Raw genomic sequence first — 15,703 nt, 5'->3', positions numbered from 1 at the left:
TTTGCTGACGAAAATGAAAATTTCATGAATGAAACAAATTGCAAAATCCACCAAAACTGAACAAATCAATACCCAAACGTACCGTGCAGCTAAATTTTTTCTCAGACAAATTCTTGATATAATTTAACATTCATCAACTGCTAACCTATGTTTACCTGAGTGCCATTAAAAAGGCACCCAGAAACAGTACATAAATTTCCTCCCCTCATATTCAGCGCATGTGTCTATCAAGCACATTCTCGCAATCGTCGGAGGTAAAATGTATGCATCCTGCCTGTCCTGTGCACAGAGTGTGAACTAGTAATGCGACAAACACCCAACACAAGCTAATTTCAGCCTATGCCAGCCACAATAAATGCAAAGCAATATTACTAATTCGGTCATTTAAAATTTGTAATACCTTTCATATCAAACAAGCTTACATGTTATCCAGGGTTTGACGGAATCCCGTCTGGTCAGGTAGTCGCATAGTAGAACGTAAGCTTGGGTCACTGACCACATCAAAAAGGGGGGTTAGTTGATGTTTCGGAACTGCTACGGGTTCCTTGTTCACAATGAATAACCGGCCTTTCACCGGTTATTCAATGTGGCAATAACCGGTTATCCATTGTGAACAAGGAACCCATAGCGGTTCCGAAAAATCAACAAACCCCCTTTTTGACGTGGTCAGTGACCCAAGTTTACTAACCTTACATGTTCCAAAAGTCTGAATTCTTCCATGATCAGCCAATTTCACATTATCGTAAAGCGAATATGTTCACCTGTGATAACCACAGCAAAGTGCTTTAATGATCTCATCTATTTGTGAACAGTTCTTAAAGGCTCAACAGTAACCTGAAACCTTCAGTGTACAGAAATTATCAGCGTGAGCACACCTGTGAGAACTCCACTGGCCCCACTCAACGTATAAACACTGAATTCCCTCCAAACGTAACACCACTGCCTGACTGCAAAGTAGACAGAATGCTAAAGGAAAATTACTGCTTAATTCATGATAATTGGAATGCAAAGAAAGCAAGTGCATAACTAATTATTGCTGCTGCATCTAGACAAAAGAATATATTTTAAAAAAAAGCATTAGGAGCAAAGTGCTGCATATTTCTACTTAACACGCATACAAAGCTTACCCCCTTAATTTTTTTTGTTTAATTAAACCACACTAGTTTTCACTGCTAGTTTGCACTAAAAGTAAATTTTGAACTTTGCCAGGTGTTACAACAAAAATCACCTCAAGAATCCTTTGCATGATACCTCAATCAGATAGCATACTAAATGCATGCACCATAACAACAACTATTTCCAAATGAAGCACAGTGAAAGAAAACGCATGGGCTGTGATCTAGACGTGAAACTTTTTTTTACCCTCCTATGCAAACTGTAGACACACCACTACTCCCAACACTATGTATTGTCAGTTAATACAGGCAGCATGCAAACTGCACGTCTCATGGGCATTTGTGTCAAAGTGCAGTTTACTGCCATTGCATCATGAATCGATCACCCCTAGTATGTGCATGTGTACTGTGTACTACCTTCCACTTTCTCCGTAACACTGTTCAAAGCATGTCAAGGCATACTACTGCTGTTTGTTGCTGTAATATCCACAGCATCACAGACCCAGCAGGCTACTGACTCGAAGGTTTTGCTGCTGAAGCATTCATTAGAGCTGGTGTGTTATTTCTTTCCAACATTCACGAACCCTTTCCATGTATTATGAGAGCATGTCCTCCCAAGCCGCTCGCTAACTATTACATGCACCAGAACATAAAACATTTACTAACGAGCCCCGCTGTTCTTATGGTGTGAAAGACTGAACCACCAAGGTGAACAACAGCACCTGTGGCTTGCGCAAGCAGAACATGTTGCTATTGTAGTTTGTTCCTTTTGTCATGTGATCTACTGCATACCATAAGCGCGCACTTTATGATCAATGCAATTAAGACACTTAATGTAGCGATGTCATTAACTGCGTCCATACTGCCCTAGAGTAGGCAACTCGGAAAATGGCTGACCATGTTAGCTGTCTGCACTAGTTTTCCCGGAATCATACAGAAATGGTCAAGGTTTCACCAGGCTTTCATAAGATATTCACCCCAGTGTCACCACGCAACTGTCACCTCCACCAAGAATCAGAACAAGAGCACCTTATGAAAGGAATGCAATTTCTGCTCCCTGGAAGCTGCCTAGATCACAATAGCACTACGAAAACGAGTTCAGCAATATTCAGAAATGAATGCCAGTAGCCAGTAATGGTAGTAGCAGTCTTGCAAGTGCAGCCTGGAAGTTGTCACTGCCCCGTAGTCTCAGACACCTGAACTGCAGCGTATCAAGTTGGTTTGGTTTATAGGGTTTAAAGTCCCAAAGCGACTAAGGCTATGAGAGACGCCGTAGTGGAGGGCTCCGGAAATTTCGACCACCTGGGGTTCTTTAACGTGCACTGTCATCGCACAGTGCACGGGCCTCTAGAATTTCTCCTCCAAAGAAATTCTAGCCGCCGCGGCCGGGATCGAACCCGCGTCTTTTGGGTCAGCAGCCGAGCACTATAACCGCTGAGCCACCGCGGCGGCCGTATCAAGTTGGCACAAAATGGCTGCACACTAAGATGGCTTTATTAGGATTTATAGCAGCTGGTAAATATGAAACAGAACATCTCATAGGATCATGAGCGTCAAGAATTCTCGGCACATAAACACTAGTAGTAGTTTCAATGACACTCGGACACTGCTTGAATTTTTAGGTTGTTTTCATGGAACCCTAAAAATGCAGTTATGAAAAACATGAAAACTTTCAATATGAGACCGTACAAATTTAACCATACATCTCTTGAAATACATTATACACACAGTCCTTCAGGTTGCGGTTTAACAGTTTCCTAAATTTCGGGGTAAAAAATCAGATTCCATTCAACGAGTTGCAAATTAGGCAGAAACCAAGTTTCTCATGAAGACGTTCCACATCTGTGTTTTAGGTTGTTGGGCACCATAGAAAATTTATCATGAACAGTCAATTTGTGGTGGGATATGTGAAAGAAGTCACAAGGTTGCACCAGCAATGTGTTTGCCAGCTCACTTTTTTTTTTCTTTTGTTCCTAATCACTTTTCTCCACTCTGAATACAATTTGCACGTGTTGCCCTCCAGAGCCCATTCTAGATCGGTTCAAATAATATGCATGTACTGTTGCCGTGAAACCATCCTCCTGGGAGTTGCAGCTACCACTTAGAATACCAACAGCTTAAAGAAGCACAAACAGCACAATCCAGTTGTGCATCCTTTTTTTTTTATAATGCTATGCAACATATCCATAAACATATATAGGTACGTGGAATTTGCCTATGTTCAGTAGTTAATTTATAACTTCATATCTTCAATAACAAAAATAATTTATAACAGAGAGTAAATTCAAAAACATACATCATTCACAGGGTGTAGGTGAATTCACGTGGCAATCCATTAATCTCTTACGTGCCATTCCAAGAAAGAAAAAATAGAAAACAGGCAACCAAAAATTTTGTGGTCATACTCCCAAAGAGCTATGCTGGTAAAAGGTAGCACTTTGTACAACAATGCCAACCTGTATTACGAGTGTTGGCCTTTGGTGGACAGCAATATCTGACTTTGTCCATTGGTAAACTATCACATTACTAACGAGAACTAAAAGGCAGTTAGAGGGGGCGAGGAGCCATACTTGCATGAACTTAGGGTAGTTAAGGATTTCCATGTGGTACCTCTCCCGATTATCTCACCTTTCCTCCTGCAGTGCTTGCATATGTGGAAAAACTCTTATGCAAGCAGCACGCATAAAAGCTCACTTACAGCTTTGGGCACACATTTTAATAATTAGTGAACATCACTGAAATTGTCCTAAATGCTTCATTTATGGTTCAGAATCATCCATACCTGTGACTACAAAATTTTGTAACCTAATGTAAGCCTTAGTGGGCAGCAGGTTAATAATTAAACATGTCAGACAATGAAAGTGATTCAGTACTTGCCAAATGCACTGTTCTGCTCTCATCCAAGATGAAAGAACACATTGCATTGATAATGCTTTTACTGCAATTGACAGTGTACCTCACAGTGTTATGATGGCAATGAAATGTGACCTCTAGGTTATGACAGTGTGCTACCAGCATAACATGCAGCAATGACAGTAAAAATTGTCACTATTCGATATCGTAACATTGTAGGTCAATCAAGTTTTCACAGAGGCTTCAGAAGAAACACACGCATGTTGCTCAAAAACCAAGTTGTTGGTGAATAGAGAACAGAAACCATGTTTATTTCAACTCAAAAGCGTAGCAAAGGAAGGTGCTAGCTAATACAATTACCGCTCTGCAGTTCTGTGTTGATATTGCCAAACAAGCAGAATTTCACAGAGGACATTGTGCCAACACCTGTTGCTTGGAAAATGAAATGACTACTTAAAGATCTCAGCAACCCTTACTTTCCTAGCAACAGGTGTCACAACCAGTGTTCCACTGTGAAATCGTGCTGTTTTTTTGGCCAGCCATAACCACTACGATGCCTGCTTGGATATATTTTAGCTAAAAGAGCCAAGTATGTACACTGTTTTCGTTTCAAACAAAACTAGCTACTGCTATTTTGGTGCAAAATCTGACATTGAAAGACCCGACAGAAGAGCCGGGAAAAAATATCTACATCTCTTCACCAAAGTGACACATTTGGTACACTGCTGATGTATTAATAATTAGTAAGCACATTACTGTAAAAATATTTACAAGTAGCGTTTTCACATAGCACTGAAATAAAGCTAGGTTGACTGGTTTTCGTTTTTGGATTTGTAGTGTCCCAAAGTGACTCAGGCTATAAGCGACACCGTAGTGGAGGGCTTCGAATAATTTTGACCATCTGAGGTTCTTTAACATGCACTGACATCGCACAGTACACAAGCCTCTGGCATTTTGCCTCCATCGAAATGCGTTCGCTGAGCCACCACGGTGGCTCAAAATGAAGGTTGAGCTTGACTATTCAATGTGGCAAGCAATTATATACATACACTGTATGGATATAAAGAAAAATTAAGTGCCAAAATGGTCAACAGCGGAATTAATTGGTTAAACATCTCAGTCAGTAAATGGGAGTTCATCCCATTTACTGACAAAAGGTTAGTTTCAAATCTCTAACCACTATTTTCTGGTGTAGTAACAGAGAATAGTAAACAGAAACCGCATGTGTACCTCATCGCTGAATAGATGAATAGACGTGCAGGGGCAGTTTGTATTCTTTACTCCTGTACATTACGCTCCTTCCGCAGGTCTTTTTTTTTTTGCTTCTCCTTTCTGTCCCACGAACGTTCCTGGCGAGAGCGCGCAGTAACCGCCTTCGGTATCTAAATAAGGCAGCACGTGTGTCACTTTCTCCGAAGCACCTCCCGCCGTCGCGACGGCGTGCAACATGCATGAAACAGACAAGTATTTCCGCTGATACCGTGGCGCCCTTGGGGGAAAGGATGCATGGATGCCGGCTACGACTCAACTAGAAGCGAATACAAAATGGCACGAATGCATAAAACGACGTCTTCGCGAACGCGCCAGTACGCGTTATAACGAAGTTCGCGCCATTTCGCGACCTCTACAAAGCTCATTGAATAGGACACCAACGTACTACACGAGCGGCAGCAAAACATTGCCAAGAAAGAAAGAAACGCATAAAAATTTTCTTGGAGAGCGTTTCAGCGGTTTTAGCGCGATCTTCGACTGCCGTTCGCGAGAGCTGCACTACACGGGACTCGATGTGTAGTACGTGCTGCTGGCATGGCTTCAACCCTTCACTTCCGCTGTCAAGACGTCAGTTAGATGGCGAGACCTTGACGACTCGACGCCTCGGGAGCGAAATAAGAACAAAGAAAAGTCGTTCATACGACGAGCGACGTGACTCGACCTTCGAGCCAGCCGTCATGAACGGCCGGGGCCTTTGGGGAAAGAACGTAGAAGCAGTAGACGTACTAAAAGTACCATGCGAAACTTGTGCATGATTGCAAAACACGCCGGACAAACTCGGAGCAGGTTGCGCATGAAAGAAAGGCGGATAATGAGCGACGATATTATGAAACGAGGGAAAGAGCACGCAGGTGCGGTGCGTACGACATAAAAAGGGCGGTCGTCAGGCAGTTATCAAGACAATCGAGGTCAGCCGAGAGGTCGCCAGGGTCCTCGGCAAACTGTTGCTTCGGGCGCTATCTAGAGCACCACCTTGCAGCACAACTGAAGCATCGCCGACACTTCAATGACGAAGGCGTCGCGGCCTTGAAGTCGCATAAAAGAAGCATGCGCCAGCATATACAGCTTACGCAAGTAATAAGTCGGGCACTAGTTTCCTCATCCGAGGCAGCTGTGAGCGTCTTTTCAAAGCGTTCAAATACTTCCACGGTCGAGGCGGTGATGAATGGCGCAAATGTGACGTTATCGTGAGCAATTATAGCCACGGTTCCTCCCGTCTTTCACTGATCAACCAGCTCATGGATTGAAGCACCAACGATATGTTTGTTACTAAGTTTTAACCAGCGAAGCGATGCTTGCAACGGTGAACTTGCCGAAGCAGCAGAGAGGGCATTGTCTCGACCATACCACACCTCAGGGCGCGCGCGATCGGCGAAAACGGCGCCCGACCCCAAGAAATCAATACAGCGGAATAGGAAACAAAGAAAAACAAGGGAGCAAGGGAAGAAAAACTGAGATATAGTAAGCCCCGCGGCACGATTAGCGCGAGCGCCCCTCGGGGACAAAGGAAAAGAGATTAGGACCACGACGGTGACGGCTAGACAAACTGCTTCGGTGCGAAAAGGACCGCGAATGCGTGGGAGGCGCGGCTTCAGGCGAGACGAGCGTCTTTTCAAACAGACTGATCGCACGGACGGACCTTTCGAGCCATACATTATGCAAAGTGCAAAGCTCTATCCGAAAAGCGAAAGCTGGAAAGGAAATCCTCCTCCAGCCTCTCTGCTACATACACCGCGCGTCAACGTAAAGCTCGGTAGCCGTGCTCAGAAGCGCGAGTGCGAGCAGCTACAGCGAGGCGCGCTTGCTCGCTGGGGCCAACATGTATCGACCCGGGGGTTCCGAACTCCATTGGCCGCCCTTCCATTCGTTTATTTTTTTTTTTCTCCGCAACCTTTTCCACAGCTGCGGGCCCGGCCTTTCGCGGCTGGCCACCGCGGTGTTTACCCACGGGGGAGAGTTTTCGTGCAGCGAGCATATCACGTATCGGTTACAGAGACGCGGAGCGCGCTGAAGATGCGTTCGCAACCAAACGCATCGCACGCTCGGCGAACAATCCAGTGCGCGACGCGCGTCAAAATGGAAGCTACGCAGACATTTTGGGGCATGTCCGAAGGGTAAAAATAAGGAAAAGAGCAGAAAATGGAGGGGGAGGAAGGAAAAAAAAAAGAGAGCGCAGGAAGAAGAGAGAGCGGAAAACGCAGGCAGCCGGACGGCTGTTCCGGAGAGACTCACCGCTCGGGGAATCGATGGCTGTGACGCGAGGCAGAGAGCGCGAGTTTTTGCCGCGACGGTAGCTAGCCGTCGCGCGTCATAGCCGCGGAGTTTCTCCTGGGCGCTCCGGGAGAGGAGCGTTATTCCGTGGTCTTTTTGTCGGAGATAGAAGGCGGCGGTGATGCGAGCCCGGCCTCCACGGGAACACGCAGAGAAAGGCGCGCGCAGGAAATTGGTTATCCGGTGGTTTCTCACATAGTCTAGCTGCTCGCGATAACCACCCACAGCCAAGACGGTGCACACACACGGCCTCCGCTGCCGTCCGTGCGAGCGGGGACCGCCCCGAGCGCACTTTGCCAGAGAGGAGGAAGTCGCGAGAAAGGAGGGGCGAGAGAGAAAAAAATGCGGGAGCTGTGAAGCTCTGGAACTGATGAGACCTTTCAGAGAGAAGGAAAGAATAGTACCGTTTTCCGCCACTAGGGCAAAGCGTTTGTTGCGAGCAAAGCAATCTTTCGGCGCTGCCTACTCTCCCGTTACAAGTCAAAATTCATCTCTCTATGTCAGCGTAAGAGCATCTGTGTTGAAAGAGCAATGACAACTACATGGTAACGCTAAAGTAAACTCTTTTTTTGACGCCATGTTTGTTACGTTCGGGTCGGAACCGTACTCTTCACAGGCCAGCGTATCTAAATAGGTGAATTTCTGATAATGTTACAGCCAGTTACAACGATGCCATGCCGTGCAAGAAAAGTTTCGGTTTCGATATCCTGGTTTTTCGACTGAAAGTATTTGCGTAGTTCAGTTCAGTTCAGTTTATTTCCTTAAAGACCCCTATTCAGGGGTATTACATAAGGGGTGGGGCTACGGATATAACATGAGGTTTGGGTTAATCTAACATCAGCTGCGTTAACTCTTGGTGGAATCATGATGGACAGGTCATGGTTGACCATGTCCGACTCGTTTGTAGAGAATGATAGACCAGAAGACGACGATGGTGTATTGCGTATTGCGTCTGCATCCTTTTCATAGCTTCACGATTACGTTCAAGCAGTTCAATGCTGTTTTACCAGTCTCTACCTTGAGACGAAGGTCCAGCAAAGCGCATATAGTGCAGAGGTTTTACGCAAGCTAATACACAGCGAAATTGCCAGCATATGTTGTTTGTTACAGCGGCTTGGGCAAACGCGCAAAACTTTTTCCACTGAGCTGGTTATTGCACGACCGGTTATTGCACGACTGGTCATTGCTCTAGACACTGTGCTGAAAAACTTTCTCAAATGTTTCAGAAGCATCAGATTCAACATCAGCAAGCACGATTCGAGACACGAACCGATGTCGGGTATCTTCCATTGTCTCCTGTTCGTGCTTGTTAAAAAATAAGGAAATAACGCGATTTTTGTTCTGTTGCAAACAAGCTATAGCAAACGAACTCGATACCAACTCTACACTGGCAGTTGACATCCCTTTCGTAACAACTGCGCACGCAAAACCATTGCACTCTTCCAGGCCGCTTCGCAAGCCGTTACGTTTCCCTTCCCTGTTGTTCTCCGTTATATGCCCTCGCCCCGGTGAAAATTAGTTCCCGCTGGTTTCTAATGGTTTCGTTTTCTGGTCTCAGTAGGGCACTAACTGGTTCTATGTTGGGTTCTTCTGGTCCTTGCTTCTGTACTTGGATCAGCTGCTTCCAGGCAAGTGAGTGAGTGAAAGACTTTATTGTCCAACAGAAGACGACGACCCAGTGACAACACCGGGTCCCAGGGATATCTGAACCATAGCCAAATATCCTAACACCTTTGAGTACTTGAGAGGGATGTCCGTGGGATATCCTTGTTTTAAATATCCCGACACGTTACCCGGTGGATGCCCCATTCGGGTGATATTGCAGACACCGATTCCTGAAGTTATCCCATGGATATCCCATTCGGGTGATATTACGGACGTTTACTTGAATCATGTCTTATTACGTTTGCATAATGTTCGCGACTAAGATGGCAAAGTGGACGCTTGTTTTTTTTTCTAACAGAAGATACCTGCAACATGGTCCACTCATTTTCATTTCGTTGGCGTCATCAAAGATTCATAATTGAATGAAATAAGAACCATTGACTACAAAAGGATGGTAGATTTGGAGTACGTAAGCTCGTGGAAATCCTTCGTTCAGTGGAGATATGCCCAATATGATAGGGTCGCATGACTTTCGATTTGTAGCGTTTCTGCAGCCTGATCTGTTTCTCGTATGCTTGTTGATATACGTTTGCCGTGACAGCATGCGATGCTGTGCAGATGCTACCCGTTAAAATATCAGCACTGGGCAAAGCAACTACACCATTGTAACCAGCTGTAGTAATTTTTTTTTCACGCCTAAATCACAGAAAATGTTAAATTATGCTTGCAAATATTTTTCACGTTGGCTGAGGGAGTTTTTCTTGCGCCCATAAAAATTCTCAGAAATATACTGTTAATTGGCCAATACCCAACATGTCCTCGTTAAGGCCTATGAAAATACTCAGAAACTTCCTACGAACCTCTCTTGGATACAGAAAATGCGGCCAAAAAGATATGTGAGGGATGTCCGCAGGAGTTAATTCGCACTCCCCGAGGATATCCGCATGTCCTTTCAAGATTTCGCAGGGACATCCCTTGGATGTCAGTGTTGTCACTGGGGGCCTCATCCTACCCTCTAGCTCTCCCTCTCAGCAGAGATGAGGGCCAGGAGGGATTGGGGTGGACAGGGTCGCCGCGTCAGATGCTGGCCTGGATTTCTTGAATCCCGGTGGCCTCTTCAGCCAGACGGACAGCGAGGAGCTGGCGCTTAGGGTCCGGACTACGCAGCAAGGTCTCCCAGGCATCTCTACTGTCTATTTTACTTGCCCTGCCTGAGGATTGTGTGCACACCCAAATATGGTCGAGGGTCCCTCTCACTCCAAATTTCTTACATCTGTCACCCTAATTGTCCGGGATGTTGAATTAATACTGGGTGTGGGTAGACACCTGTTTGAACACATCTCCATGCCACCGCTTGCTGACTGAACTTTTTGTTGTTCATTTGAAAGCATTTCCGTTGTTTGTGGGGTTATGGTGTTCAATTAACAATTTTTCAACTAAATCTCTTGGATTTTGCCTGCTGTAAATTGAATAGCTTCAAGAAAGCTGCATGTACTGCAGCGCTTTGTTGCTGCTCCTGTTGGCGCTTGCTAGGTGTAAAGCTGCGTGTTCTCACTATAAGCAAATCTGTGTTCCTGTAGGGCAACATATTTTAGCATAGGTTGCACGTTTTCTTTAATTTCCGGAGTGCGCGTAACATTCAGAAACTCTAACACTTCTATGAAGCTTTGCAGAAAGGTTAGAATTACACGAACAGTTTATCCAAACAAATGTTAGTTGTGCTACCAGGGCAGCTACTAGTACCTGCAGCGGAACACATTACTATAGATGGATTACCATGTGATGTTCGCTTATGACCGCTAAATAATTTAATTGAATTTCTTTTGTCACCAATTTGTTTTGGTTTCAACAGTAGAGCAATAGTTATGAAGAAAACTGCTGCTATTCCTGCTTTTGAGAGGCGCAGTCTTCAGCGTTTTGTTGGATCAAAATGAAGTAGCGATTATATCGCAGTTTTCTTTGTGCCTCATGTGACTTAGTCACCTTTGATATCATGGCCATCACTCGGCTTTTGAAACAGGTAAAAAATTTACTTGTAAATTATTTAGCGGCCATAGGCAAGTACTACGCAGTGATCCATGCATAGTAACGTCTTGTTTCAAAGAAGAAAACATGCACCTGATATTTGGTGCCTACACTTTTAAGAACCTCATTTAGACATTTTCACCCGGGTGGTCAGTGGGCTATGAATTTACTTCACAACTATAGTTTTGCCTGCATGAGTCTGGTGCTCCATTTTACCCATTTTATTTTTCCCCAGTGAGGATAATGCGAATATGCATGTACGCATAATCTGGAGCGAAAGGACAATGAATCAGAGGATCTGCTGGGTTTGGTGGAAACAGTAAACATCGCGACAGAGCATTTGAACAAAGCAAAGATGTTAGCGTAAATGTGTACCGAATTGCTGGGTGCCTGCTGGTAACGAAGACTTGTGCCACACGCTGTGGCCCCATACGGCCACACAATTCCTACTGTACATACGTAGCAGGCATCCACGAATCCGGCATATGTCTGCACTAAGTACGGTCTCCGTTACGCTAAAGCTATTGCAATATGCACTACTGTTCCAACTCAGTCTTTCGCAACAAGGAGAATTGTTGCCAGCAAACTCCTGTCGCTTGCATTCTGTGTGCCACAGAACTGCACTGGAATGGAACTGTTCAGCATAAAATGTGCAGCCCTTCCAGAGAGTTGCATTGCATCAAACACACACAATTCCACAGAGACATATTGTTTGCAATAAAAAAAAAGTGTTTATAACAGCATAAATAAAGGGTGCAGCAAGGCGCAATGCAATGACATTGGAAAAGTACAGACAAGATTTCTCGAGTCACAGGGCCTAATTTGTAGATGTTTCTAGCTCACAGCAGGTCTGGATTTGCTCTCATTCATGTCTCAACAGCTCACTACAAACCACACTGCACAGAGGAGCATCAAATAGCTTTCTAACAGTTACACAGTCGCTTAGTAACAGCAAGAGTTGGCAAGCAACTCTTGAAAATATGACTTGTTGCAAGATAATGTCTCACCACATTTCTGTGGTCATATGCAAACGCATTTTGAGCTTCCTCAATGCAGAGCAAAGTTAAGGTGTTTTAACTTAACCTACCAAAATGCTATTTTGTATTAGACGATTATTTTTTATTAGACCAAATTTAGCTGCCTTTGTTTTATTTTTTTTTCCCAGCAAGAATAAAAAAGCTTGCTCTCAAACACTGTTAACACAGAGGTCTAATAGGGGATATTCAAAATTCCGCAAGTGCGCTTTCCCGCATAACAATGTTGCCCCAAACAAGATGGCCGACTTCGCTATAAAGGAACTGCGTGGGATACAGGACAGGCGCTAAGGGTGTAGATAGAATGTAAGAAACGTATTTTGGAAGAATCAAACAAAAAACCAATCTTTCTTGCTTTGTTTCAGCTGGAAACGCATAGTCAGCCATCTTGTTTGGGGCAAAATTGTTATGCGGGAAAGGGCACTTGCGGAATTTTGAATATCCCCTATTGCAACAAAATCCCGCTCAGACTAGTCCTAACTTCACATGAGGCTGACAATCCTGAAAGGGACAAGAGCAACGAAATGTCTTAAATTAAATTCACTACTACTTGCGGTGTGTGCGTACAATGTGAAAGTATCTGATGCTCCTTCGCATACACTGGGCAGCAATGCTTTCGTGCAGCACCAAAGCCCTCCAGCAACAAACCCAGACCCCCTGGCCAGAGCAATCAACAAACAGAGCTTCGAGCAGGTGCTGCTCACAAGAGAAAGGGCGGAAGAAAACGTGGGATGCCAACAGGCTTGGAAAGGAGAGTGTTTACTTCAGTGGACACGACTGAAGGGTGAGAACTGGCGTATGGTACAAGTGAAAAGCTCTTAAGGGGGGATGAGGGTCTTGAAAAAAAAAATTTTTATTAATGAAGTCACAGTTACGAAATCTTCAGGCAATATGTATTTTTGTGTGCTGATTCTAAATATGTCATTTAATTTAGTGTAAAACAATTCCTGGAGCACTTATGCGCTTTTTATGCTAGTATTTTGCGGAGAGTTTTGAAGAAAATTTGCTGCAGGAAACTCGCTGAAATGTATGCCGTTGGGTTCTCTTGACGCCAAGGAATACAATAAGGGTGAAATTGTCTTCCTGCCTATCATAGAACTGAAGTTATAGAGTTTTGAAGTTGTCGCTTCAGAAATGGGAAGGAAAGTGTGCATTCCTGTTTCTGAAGTGGCAGCTTCAGTACCCTATTACTCAAGTTCTATGAGAGCCTGGATGATAATTTTACCCTTATTGTATTCCTTGGCGTCAAGAGAACCCAATGGCATACATTTCAGCGAGTTTCCTGAGGCAAATTTTCTTCAAAACGCTCCACAAAACACTTGCATAAAAAGTGCATAAGTGCTCAAGGAATTGTTTTACATGAAATTAAATTACATATCTAGAATCAGCGTACAAAAATCCATGTGCCCTGAAAATTTCATAACTATGACTAAATTAATAAAATTTTCTTTTCAAGACCAGTGTCCCCCCTTAAGCAGTTTAAGACCAGGATGTGAAGTTTCACAAGAATACTATGGCAGTGTTTCGCAAGATGCACTTCGCATTCAGGGTTAATCTCTACATGGCACAACACTCCCATACACAAAAAAGGCGCTTAAAGAAGCCAAATGAAATTACTTTGTTTTTACCCTAGCTGGAAGATCACTTTTCCTTGAACAACAACACAAACGTGGTACTTCGTTTTGATGGATACGTCCGAATGAGAGACATTCTGTTCAGCTGAGAACTACGACTCGCTGTAACCTCAGTAAAGGCCCTATTAAATATCCATGTTATGTATGGTATGTACTACATTACATAATGCGCACGTAAATTCAATTATAATGTTATAGAACAAAATTTGAAACAGCACATGTGCAGCAAAATGTCTGCACATGCGCATACCATCAATCCTGTTTCGGGACCAGCTTACATTGCATGAATTATGTAGAAAGCAAAAAAAATAAAAAAAATCTCTGCAGCTCATTCAATCGCTTTTTCACACAAAGCTTTACATTGTACTCAGAACTGCATAGGTCAGGTACCTACTAGAACAAATGACGCCGCACAACCCTTCCATAGTTCAAAAAAAGTTCTGAACAAAACCGTTGAACACGTAAACTAAAATGAAAACTCCTAACGCAGTCTTAACTCAAGTACATTCAACATTAGTACTACAGCTAGTCACCGAGATGTGCTGCCACAAAGTGGCAATGTCATGAACCAAGCATTTAACAAAACAAAGTGTTTCTGTACTGCTGTCTGCCGTAGGGAAATTTCCCTTAACACCCCACTGCTCTTTCAGATTTTCTGAATTTTGCAACACAACGCTCCCTTAGACGACCCACAGTTCTGGCTGGTGGTTTCACTACTTCCACTATACTCACTGCTTTGGGCTGAGAGGGGGAAACAAAAATAAAGCGAATATACAGGGCCCTTACATAATTATCAGACATAAGGGTGCCTCTATTTGGCACCCGGAGATCTGCTTATCCCAAGACAGGTGGTGGAACCTGCTTGGTTTGTTTAAAAATAGTGATGCTATATTTCTAGCCAGCACAGCCTACTCTTCTATGGTCTTGCATGACCATTTCAAGTGCAGATATAAAATTTCGTACAAGATGAATGTAGGCTAGACACCTTTTGCAGGCGTACTTAAAGCATATCAATCAATGACTGCAATCTAATGACATGGACATATACATGAATGGGAAGCCACACAGGCCTTTTTCGACATCTCGCTCTGCACTGAAACGGGCTCAGCCTACAAACGTATGAAGAAACAAGGGAAGCAACCTACACACAAGGCCTAAACCAAATGAAAACTGTAGAAGATTTGAACGCAAACAGTCCAGCAGACTGTGGAAACAGGTCTTGTAAATGGCTCCAATAAATATGCCACACCCCGCACGTTCATGCTCTAGTACAGCAGCATTTTGTGTACGCATTATAAAACTCTACGAGGATGATCTGTGAACAGAATGAATGAGACTGTGCCGTTTCTTTTGTGCAGGCCTCGCCAAAATTTCCCCGGCAATCTCAAACAGTGTCTACAAAAAGCCTGCTCCGCTATAGTTGCACACAACTCAAGAATGAAGTGGAAAATGCCCTTGAACCCCCCCCCCCAATGGCATTGACCGACTGTCATGATGTCACGGTTAATCCATGGCTGATCTCCTGTCACGATACTGTCACGGGGGATTAACCACGGATTACCCCAGAGGTCATGACAATCTGTCGACACCATTGGCTGGGAGGGCCTTTGAGGGGGCATTTTCCGCTTCATTCTTGAGTTGTGTCCGACTACAGAAGACCTCAAAAGAAAAACGACAGAGGCCTATTACTTTTTGTATGTACTGCAGTTATACTTTCCTCAGAGACATCCAATATGAGGCAGCAAACATAACTTTGTGCTCCATAACATGTAGCCCTGGAAAACCTGTATGCATAAGCTGCCATTTCTGCCACGGCGAACGCACCAGACAAATATGGGTGCTTTCCAGGCCCTTGTGCGACGGGGCAGGAATAAGAGTACACAAAATATACTTC

At 44.1% G+C, this 15,703-nt stretch overlaps 1 protein-coding gene across 15 annotated transcripts in view; it reads right to left on the bottom strand.

Moving 5' to 3' along the window:
- Positions 1-7,832, bottom strand: part of LOC149347883 (protein tweety-like) — a 35,561-nt gene extending 27,729 nt beyond the window's left edge. For 8 of the 15 annotated variants that reach the window (XM_089587599.1, XM_089587592.1, XM_089587596.1 and 5 more), the window contains exon 1: positions 7,473-7,831. The gene's annotated coding sequence lies outside the window, so the exon portion shown is untranslated. Of the gene's footprint in view, positions 1-7,472 lie in introns of all 15 variants that reach the window. The other 7 variants (XM_089587604.1, XM_089587601.1, XM_089587602.1 and 4 more) reach the window with 2 other exon arrangements.
- Positions 7,833-15,703: the final 7,871 nt, after the last annotated feature.

Source organism: Amblyomma mixtum, chromosome 4 (genome assembly GCF_055824585.1).
Source record: "Amblyomma mixtum isolate Tamu chromosome 4, ASM5582458v1, whole genome shotgun sequence".
NCBI lineage: Eukaryota > Metazoa > Arthropoda > Arachnida > Ixodida > Ixodidae > Amblyomma > Amblyomma mixtum.
Note: the sequence above shows the minus strand (reverse complement) of the source record. Positions and strands in the feature narration are given on the sequence as shown.